Genomic DNA, 10,828 nt, shown 5'->3' with positions numbered 1-10,828 from the left:
TCCAGAAAGAGTACAGTCCTCCAGTTTCTGCTTCAGTTCCTGAGCACTCCAGCCAAATGGGACATCTCATAATTTCCCAAAAGCACCCTGCGATTTCGCATCTCCACACTTTGTCCATGTGGCTCCTTCTGCCTAGAATGTCATTTCTTCCTTATTCCTGAAAATTAATCCATCCTTCCAGACTCAGCTCAAGGCTAACCTCTAAATGCCTTCCCTCAACTCCCAGATGGACTCGGCCAGCCAGTCCTCCCGTGTCCCACCCACCCTCCATGCCATCTGTACTGTGGCACACGGCACACAGAATGGCATTTAGTAGTTTATCTGTTGGCTTCTCTACAGATAGGGAGCTTCTGAAGAGTGGAGCTTCTCTAATGCCTCTATGAAGCCTTAGTGTTGAAGGCAGTGCCTGGTATATGGTAGACATTCACTACTGTTCGTGGAATAATTAGAATAAAAGACTATTGGCACTGGCTCCTCATCTCATCCCAGATGAGATGGTGAGATAGTCTCAGGATATAGCAAATGTAAAAGCAATACCTCCCTTTCAGGAAGAAATAAATGCTACATTTTCAGCTGACATATCATCATAGGGGGGGAAAAAGGAGAGTGCTCAACAAAATAAATCATTTTAGAAAAAATCCCATGCAGCATTTCCGGACAAAACCACAGGGATAACATTTTCTCATACACAAACCAAGTGAAATACCTAATTGAAAATGCCTAAGGCAAAATAAAGCAGAATGAGAACTTGGATCCATAATAATAAAAATACCATCATGAAACAATAAGAGACTAGTTACATAACAGCAATAGTTAATGCCCGTTATTCAAGAGCTATAGCTAATCTCTCCAAAAATAACCATTTTGATTGAAATGAGTATAAAACTTAAAGGGAAATTTTTTTAAGTTTTTCAGTGAAGAATAAATGTGTTCTTTGAAAATTAATTATAACGGTAATAGCATTTTTTTTTTGGCCACGCGGCATGTGGGACCTTAGTTCCCCAAGTAGGGATCGAGCCCGTGCCCCCTGCAATGGAAGTGCAGAGTCCTAACCACTGGACCGCCAGGGAATTCCCAGTAATAGTATTTTTAACGTCTAACTATTCACAATGTTGTCTTAATTTTCTCTAATTCTTAGCCAAAAGACATGCCTTTACAAGTTCTAAAAGCATACTGGAAAGGTAGGGAGGCCCAACCATGTAGGCTGACATTCTCAGTAATTGAATAAATAATTACAGGTGCTAAAGCTCAAACTGTTATTCCAATACAGGATTTTGCATTTAAAAATCTTATCAATATTAAATATTGAATATTTTGTGTATATAAAATATTTTAATTAATTGTAGCTATTGCTTGCTTCCTTTATAGTGAGAACACTCACCTATTATTTGTGAATTTTTTTTAGGCCTTAAGAAAAAGCAACAGGGTTTCCTTGGTGACTCAGTGGTTAGGAATCCACCTGCCAATGCAGGGGACACGGGTCCGAGCCCTGGTCCGGGAAGATCCCATGTGCCACAGAGCAACTAAGCCCATGCGCCACAACTACTGAGCCTGCGCTCTAGAGCCTGCGAGCCAAAACTATTGAGCCTACACACCACAACTCCTGAAGCCCATGTGCCACAACTACTGAACCCCACGCACCTAGAGCCCATGCTCCGCAACAAGAGAAGCCACCGCAATGAGAAGCCCGCGCACCACAAGGAAGAGTAGCCCCCGCTCACCGCAACTAGAGAAAGCCCACACGCAGCAACAAAGACCCAACGCAGCCAAAAATAAATAAATAAATAAATTTAAAGGAAAAAAAAAAAAGAAAAAGCAACAGTACTGTTATACCCAGAGACAAAGCTGGAAAAATTGCAGAAGAAAAAAGGCTTGAGGACCAGTGATCTACTTGCAGAGACAGAAGCATGGACAGTAATAGAAAATATCACCTGGTAAGTGTTGTAATTACAATAGTACAAGGAGAGCACAGAGTGTCCATGGAGAGGAAAGAGCTGACGACTGGGGAAAGCCAACAAGCATTGCTAGGATGATGATAATGCCTGTTTGTCCTCCAGTGCCTTTTCCACTTCCCCTCACACAGCAGAGAACCACCACATGTGACTGCTTGTTGGTAGTAAGTGCGAACAAATGTGAGGTGCCTCCCAGGAACTCAGAAATAAGTTCAATTGAGAGTTCAACCAGCAAAATCTGTGCACAAAGGCTATCCTAGTTAACTGTGGGAGTAAATCAAGAATGTACTGGTAAAAGGGTAATTGAAGAACTTGAATTCTCTCCAAACTCCATCCAAGGAAGCCTGGGTATAAACTCAAGAGAGTTGGATCTGGAAAATCAACATTGCCATTTAGCTGCATGAATCTATTCAACTAATTGTATCCTAAATGGAAGGAGATTTGGGGAACAGAAAAGAGAGGTCACCACAGAATGTAAAACATTGATGGTTAAAGAAGACAAAGTTGGCAGTGTTCATCCAGTACGATCCGTGGGAGGAAATGATGAAGTTTTCTGTTGCTGGAGCAATATACAGTTGACCTTGAAAAATGTGGGCTTTAGGGGTGCTGGCTCTCCACACAGTCAGAAATCCACTCACATAACTTCCGTCCATATATGTGGTTCCTCCCCATCCAAGGTTCCACATTCGTGGATTCAACCAACCACGAATAGTGTAGTACTATAATATTTACCATTGAAAAAAAGTCCACATGTAAGTGGACCCACACATTTCAAATCCATGCTGTTCAAGCGTCAGCTATACTCTATAAGAGGGCAACTTTATAGACCTCAGACTTCACCACGGCCTTGATGAAATATACCTCAAAATCCAAAATCTCCATGATTGCTCCGATTCTATGAAGCCCTTTCTGGTTACTAATTTAGCAGAAGAGGAGACCCTGAAAAAGGGATATAAGCCTTCTTCTAGTCATTAGAAAAGACTATCCCGCCTTTGTTTAAATATATCAGTATCATGAAGTCTTACATGAGGTGAATCAACCCTCCCAAATCTGAGCAATTCTGGGTGCAGCGAGACTACGGGCTGTAGAAAATTCACAAAGATTATCCTGTGCTCTTAAGGAGACCCATCAAACCATTTCCTTCATTGCCTGGGTTATCAGCCCTAAACTTTTAAAATGCAACAGCTGTGAATAACTGGTCTTCACTAAGAGGGCACTTCCTAGAAATATACAGTTTCTCATTAGTGGTGCCTCATTTGAATACAGCATTTAATGGAGTCCTGGAATTCTCAAACAACGCTATGAATATTCCATGCTGAATCAAAGGACTCTTAGAATATAAAGTGATGCCACTTAAGTAATTTGTGGTGTCTTATCTTCAAAGTGGAGCTACTGTTTGGAGTAGAATGACTGGAAATAAATCCAAGTAATTACTGCTGACTATAGCAGTGGCTGGAGACAAGGTAGGAGGGAGAAAACAAAGGAAGAGACACTGCCCCTGCCAGTTGATGTTAAATTATCCCTGCCTCCCAACATCCTGTCTCATATGACCGAAGCAAAAGCAATGGAATGGCTGTTTCACTCTCTAGCAGGCTCCCATTACACATACAAACACTCCCCCTACCTCGGCTGTCCTTTGGCAATTCAGTTCCCGCTCAAGGCTGTGTCCTGGATGATGTTTTATCTGATTTCACTTGTATAAAAATGTATCACTATGTGATTTTTCCCAGGGCTGACCTTACTTTCACTCATTCATTCATTCATTCATTCATACATTCACTCAATTAATGTATGTTGATACTCATACTGTGCCACAAACTATGCAGAGTGTGGGATTGGTCTTTAAAGGATGAGCAAAGGAGTAGTAAATTCTAGGGAGAGCAATACACTTTTACGTTGAATCATACAAAACTGCTATTTTCATAAGTCTAAAACAGTCAAATATTGGCAATTTCAGCCTAATAAATAATACTATCCTTTCTTTTTGGATTATGTACCTTGCCCAAAATGAGATTAAGAGCTATCAACATGGTGACGATAGTTGGCAATACTGTATCGTATATTTGAAAGTTGCTACAACAGATTTTTTTTTTTGATGTGGACCATTTTTAAAGTCTTTATTGAATTTGTTACAATATTGCTTCTGTTTTATGTTTTGGTTTTGGCCGTGAGGCATGTGGGATCTTAGCTCCCCGACCAGGGATCGAACCCACACCCCCCAACTTAGAAGGTGAAGTCTTAACCACTGGACTGCCAGGGAGGTCCCATGACAGTAGATCTTAAAAGTGCTCATTACAAGAAAAAAATTCTGTAACTATGTATAGTGATGGATGTTAACTAGACTTATTGTGGTGATCATTTCACAATACATACAGATATCAAATCATTATGTTGTACATCTGAAACTAATATAATAAGTCAATTATACCTCAACTATTTTTTAAAAGAACTGTCAGATAACTACATTCAATTTCAAAGTCTATAAACCCATTTGAGGTTCAGGGTGCTTTCATACAATGAACATTTTGAGACAGCCAACAGCAAGATTGGCAAAAACACAACCATGACGATAGTGAGAGTCTACAAAGTGCTGATTACATTACAAATTACATCTGTCCCTCTTAAAATCTCTGCAGAGTTGGTATTATTACCTCCACTTTACAGATATGGAAGTTGAAGCTCAGCAATATTATGTAATCAGTCCAAAAATCTTATAGTTTGTAAATGGCTTGGCTGGATTTGAACCTATGATTGTCTTATTCCAAAGCCTAGACTCTTTCCACCAAAATTAAGCAGTAAATATTAGTGATTTACTCTCCCTCAGTCCTCCTGCCACAAAACACCAATACACACAAGGATTTTCCTCTGAACCTCCTAGGTCTAATTTTCTATAGCCTAGAGTTTCCAGAAAGTTAAATCCATTATGTTCATATATTTTCCGCAGCCCCTGACCACTGTCCTCCATGATTTCCCACTCCAGTCCCAGCATTTTAAAATATTTACTGCCAAAAGATTAGATTCCCTGTAACCATCAACAACCAGTCTAAGGAGCAATTCTAAGGTTAATTCTGACCCATAATTTTAGTGAAGAAAGCAGAAAAACACCCTTACATAATAGAAGAAGAGACCTAATCTGCAAGTGTTTGGGTTATCAAACTCTGCAGCACTCACCTCCCTGTATCAGATGGTGTCCCACAGATGTCCAGCTGGTTCAAAGGATCTGAATCAAACGTCTCTGTCCCCTACAGCACAAGTGAGGACAGGGAGGGTGGTCTGTAATTTATCCACATAGAGCTATGTGAATATTTCCTCTCTGGTTGTCCAGGGGCTTTTCTTTTGCTTTTAAGCCCACCCCAAGCCAGGGTGGCACTTAACCCACTTATGCTGGGAAGCAGAGTGCATTATTGTAACTTTAAAAAAATCACTTCTGTGAGACCACTCAACTTTACAGGAAAAGTGACACCTGAACGTGCCATAAAAAAACTAAAAGGAATGACTAAATTTAAAATTTTCTATTCAGGGGAAGTCCTTACAAATGTGGTAATGGGTGAAATGCTAAGAGTACGTTTAGCTTGAAAGAGGACTATATCATCATGCAATCATCTTTAAACAAAGGAGGAGATGAAGGAGAGAAAATAACGGTAGCTAACTTGGAAAAAGTTTTATAATTCCTAAGTATGTATTAAGCATACTAAACTGAGAGGCCAGAGCCCAGCTAAACTACTAACTTAGTAGCTTATTATGATAATTAAAAATATATGGAGTTCTTACTATGTGTCAGGCACTGTACTAAGAACTTGAAATTAATTATCTCAATCCTCACAACAATTCTATGATATCGGTGGTATTTTTATTCCCATTTTACAGATGAGGAAACTGAGGCCAAACAATTAAGAAATGTACAAAGCGAGTAGTAGAGCCAGGAATTGAACCAAGACAGCCTGATTCTCAGTTTCCTATAAATCAAAGGGTTAAATCTGATGATTTCTGGGGTCACTTTGGGCATTATAATTGTACAACCTTTTGTAACTGACTGACAAAATCATAAAGAAATCTTTTTCTAGGGAAGAGATTATGATGCAAAAGGAAAGAAACCCAACCTAAGCTTTAAAACAAGGCATGCTCTCCACCGTCATATGTCTTATTTTAAACCTATTTCCCATCTTCCTTAGGCAATGTTCTACTAAGTAGGAAAGGTTAGCAGAAATAAGGAGGGGAAAGAGAGGTGGTCTTTTACCTAGTAAACTATAAGTATGAGATACTAAACATCCATTATAATGTACTAACTAGGATAGCTAAATTTTTGCATAAAAATAGCACTTCTTAATTTATTCAACCAATACTTAGTAAACCTATTATATGTATAACACCTGACTAATGGTGTCTGTGTATGAAATAAAGTTCTGGTTACCACATGGTTGACTGAATATATGTATTTATCTCTGTTCTATCAGGTAACTCCACAAAAATTATGGTAAAGGTAGGGGAAAGCTACAGAGCCACAAAACAAAACAAATGGGAGGAGAAACAACAAGTCACGGCGATAAGCGAGGTCAACAAACTTTTGGAGTATGAGAAGTGAATCAAGTGGCAACTGAATTGGGAAAGATGAGAAAGCTGAAACCTAAAAACACTAAAAGGGAGGCCACCAAGATGACCTGTGCTGTAAATTTCATAACGGTCAATTGAGACACCAGATGGGTACAATCGACCCTCATTATCCATGGATTCATATCTGCAAATTCGCCTACTCTCTAAAATTTACTTTGTGTCCCCAAAATGAACACCTGAGCTGTATCGTGGTCATTCACAGACATGAGCAGTGTTGAAAACCTTGAGTCGCTGGAAGTACACATTCCCAGCTGAGGTTGAACAAGGCAACACTATTCTCGTACTGTACACACATCCTTTTCATGGTCTACTTAGTGCCACAGTTTTCGCATTTTTGTGCTTTTTGATGGTGATTCTGTTTAAAATGGCCCCCAAGCATAGCACTGAAGCACTGTCTAGTGGTCCTAAGCAGAAGGCTGTGATGTGCCTGACAGAACATATATGTGTTAGATAAGCTTTGTCAGGCATGAGACACTGACAAAGCTTACACTGCTTACAGAGTGTAAAATTTACACAACACATACACTGCTGTTGGCTGTGACTTCAAGGTTGATGCACCAACAATATATATTAAGCTAGGTGTCTTTAAATGGAAACACATATGAAACAAAGTTATGTACTGAATAGCTGGCAAACATGTTGTGACCAGAGTCTCACAGGAACTCAACCCTGTGCTTCCCCTAGGGAGAAGAGTTCAGTATTCACTAATTCAGTGCTCACAGTGACTTCATAGAATACAATCACTGCAAATAACATGTACAATAGGGAAGATAAATGTGAACTGAAGGAGGAGGGCAAATTGGACCTGCAGGGGCCACTGAAGCTATGTCAGCAGGAATTTGTTGATAAGGGCTAAAGCAGATCTGAGCATGTAACAGAGCATGGGACAGAGCACATATCAGATAGCGCTGGCTAGAATGGGTAATTAATATACTTGAAGAAAGTAACACTGAGGTTGGAGGGGGAGAGAAGAAATCCATGCCTTGCAGCCTTTCAACTCGATTCCACAAACATAATTCAATGTTAGGTCCTGTGCTTGACTCTGTGGAAACAAAGTTGAGAAAAGCAGAGGCCCCAACCAGGAAAAGTTCACAACTTAGGTAGGAAAACAGACTTGTAAACAAGGTGCTATAAAGCAAAGTAGCAAGTGCTGTCAAAGGTGTGTATAAAGTGCTACAGGAAATGAGAAAGAGGAGCCATTAATTCTGCTCTATGGGAAATGTACACCAGAAAGTAATTAAGAGAAAGGGAAATTTTAGTGGTACATTCAAGGTAAATGTACAAAATTATAAAATAAATATTCCTGGTAGAGATGTATAAGAGCGTGACATTTACGGCACCTGGGATGGGGTCTAGAAGACCCAATGGTAGCCCTTGACTATACCTCCTTCAGTGAGTCAAACAGTGGACCCTCGGAAGTTAAGTCCACCCAGAACTCGCAATATGACCTTATTTGGAATAAGGGTCTTTGCAGATGTAATTAAGGTAAGGATCTCTAAAAGTGACTATCCTGGATTAGGTGGGCCCTAAAGCCAGTGACCAGTATCTTTATAAGAGGCAGAAAAGGAGAGTCAAACACAGAGAGACACAAGAGGAAAGCTATGTGACTACAGAAGCAGAGATTGGAGTGATGCATCTGCAAGTCAAAGGACACCAAGGATTGCGAAGCCACCAGAAGCTAAGAAAGAGGTATGGAACAGATTCTCCCTCAGAGCCTGCAGAGGGAACCAATCCTGCTGAAAGCTCGATTTTGGATTTTTGGCCTCCAGACTGTGAAAGAATAAATATCTATGTTGTTACCCACCAAGTTTGGGCTAGTTTGTTACAATAGCTCAAAGAAATGAATATACCTTCCTATCTCAGGTTACATGTGATTCATAGACCAGGCTGACCCATCAGATTCTCCCCTCTGGGAATGTGGAACTGAGTGAGCTAGATGGTGGTGGACAATGGGACTGTCAGGGTCCTATGGGTGCTGGCAGCCATGTTTTATATATGTAAGAAAGAAAGGTTAAGAAGGGAGTGAAGAAAAGCAAAGAGAGAAGCAAAGGTGAGAGTCCATGTGATAACAGACAGATCGATAACCGACTTCCCAGCTGCTTGTGTGGAACACATGAGACCTGGTGTATTCCCTGCCTGTGGACGTCCCTGACATTTCCTGTTATGTAACTGAAATAATCTGCTACTGACTGAAGTTAGATTGAACCAGTTTTTATTCCTTGCAACCAAATGAGCCCCAATTTAACAATGATGCTTGGAGTAATTTGGTTTTAAGAAAATATAAGGTGGTGGAAATAAAATAGTAATATCTAAACCGATGGATTCAAAGTGTAAACTGATCAGGAAAGAAAAGGTAACAGTTGGGAAATGTTAGCAGTAAAAAGGCAGGTAGATATCCAAAAAGTAGTTGGAATTACTGAATTTTGAGCAGTTACAATATCCTTGAAATACATCTGTGATCCTGTAAACTGACTTGTAAAAGATAACACTCCTTTAGATTAACAAATTCTGGCTTATTTCCAAAACAAATTTCTAAACTATTATAGTTATGTCCTCTGTAATTCTTACTCCCAACTCTATACCTGCAAGAAGCAATGACCCCATTTCTAGGGCTTGGGATTTTAATAGGCTAATTAAGGAACGTGGTTGTGATTCCACTAACTCAAAACTCCACTTCTGCACTTCCACTAATTACAAAAGAAAAACTGCAGTAAAACTGCAAAACCACTGTGCACACAGTCCCACTTCAATTTGAACAATGATGTGAATGAGGCAATTTAAAGTGGTTTTCTGAAATCTACTTTCTTGAAATATAATAGAATCAAATAACAACCTTCCAAGCAAACTCTCACAAGTAGACTCCATTACATTATTATGCCAAACACTAATGATGTACCATGCCCTCTGGGAAACTTTATAAGCCTTTTAAGCATTTACCTCATTAATTAATTCAAAAAATGTTTAAGACACATGAATGGAAAACATTTACATTTTCACATAACTAAGCACCTCCCACAAATACCAAATGGCTTTTTCCCACATCAGTATAACTAAAAAAAAAAAAAAGAAATGGGAAACAGATGTACACAGATAGTCATTGCTCATTTCTTCTTTCATTGTTTTATTATCAGCTGAGAACCAGTCAAATTGCCCCAGAACTTGACTTTTCAAAGTATGGTCCATGGATCAGCCACGTGAACATTAACTAGGAACTTGTTTAGAAACACAGATTCTCAAGTTTGTTGGAACTGCATCTCAGTTTGAGTTCTCCCTCTGCCCAATCCTGATTCCTACCCCTCCCTTTCACAGGCATTGATAAATATGCTATGCCCCAAAGTAAAGCAACCATAGTAAATTCCCACAATACAAGAGAAAGCCTGCCATGTTTTTGTGCAGATCAGCATATGTCAGTATATTAGGCACTCCATAAATATCTGTCGAGTGAATGAATAGACCAGTCTCCATGTCTTGCAAATCTCACAGCAATCTTTCATATCCAAATTATGTGTCTTCTATAGTCATATTTCTCAACTTTTAAAAATCCACTCTCAATTTTGATAAACATAAAAATCCCATTAACAGCCTGCCAGAACAGGCATACTTATTTCCAGGGGTAATACTATTTACCTGAGTCTCTACACATGACTAGCATTTGAGCAAAACTTGTCAAGAGATAGTTAACAGAATCAAACTCAGAGATGACTTAGATACTGAACTATCAAACAGGAACTTTAAAATAACAACCGGGATTAGCTCAAGATGGAGGAGTAGAAGGACATGAGCTCACCCCCTTCTTACGAAAACACCAAAATCACAACTAACTGCTAAACAACCACTGACCAAAAAAATGCTGGAACCTGGGCTTCCCTGGTGGCGCAGTGGTTGAGAGTCCGCCTGCCGATGCAGGGGACGCGGGTTCGTGCCCCGGTCTGGGAGGATCCCACATGCCGCGGAGCAGCTAGGCCCGTGAGCCATGGCCGTTGAGCCTGCGTGTCTGGAGCCTGTGCTCAGCAATGGGAGAGGCTACAACAGTGAGAGGCCCACGTACCGCAAAAAAAAAAAAATGCTGGAACCTACCAAAAAAAGATACGCTACATCCAAAGACAAAGAAGAAGCCACAACAAGATAGTAGGAAGGGCACAATTATGATAAAATCAAATCCCAAATCCACTGGGTTGGCGACCCACAAACTGGAAAGCAATTACACCACAGAAGTTATCCCACAGGAGTGAAAGTTCTGAGACCCACATCAGGCTTCCAAGCCT

Source organism: Pseudorca crassidens, chromosome 3, assembly GCF_039906515.1.
Source record: "Pseudorca crassidens isolate mPseCra1 chromosome 3, mPseCra1.hap1, whole genome shotgun sequence".
Classification (NCBI taxonomy): Eukaryota; Metazoa; Chordata; class Mammalia; order Artiodactyla; family Delphinidae; genus Pseudorca; species Pseudorca crassidens.
This window is presented reverse-complemented; position numbering follows the sequence as displayed.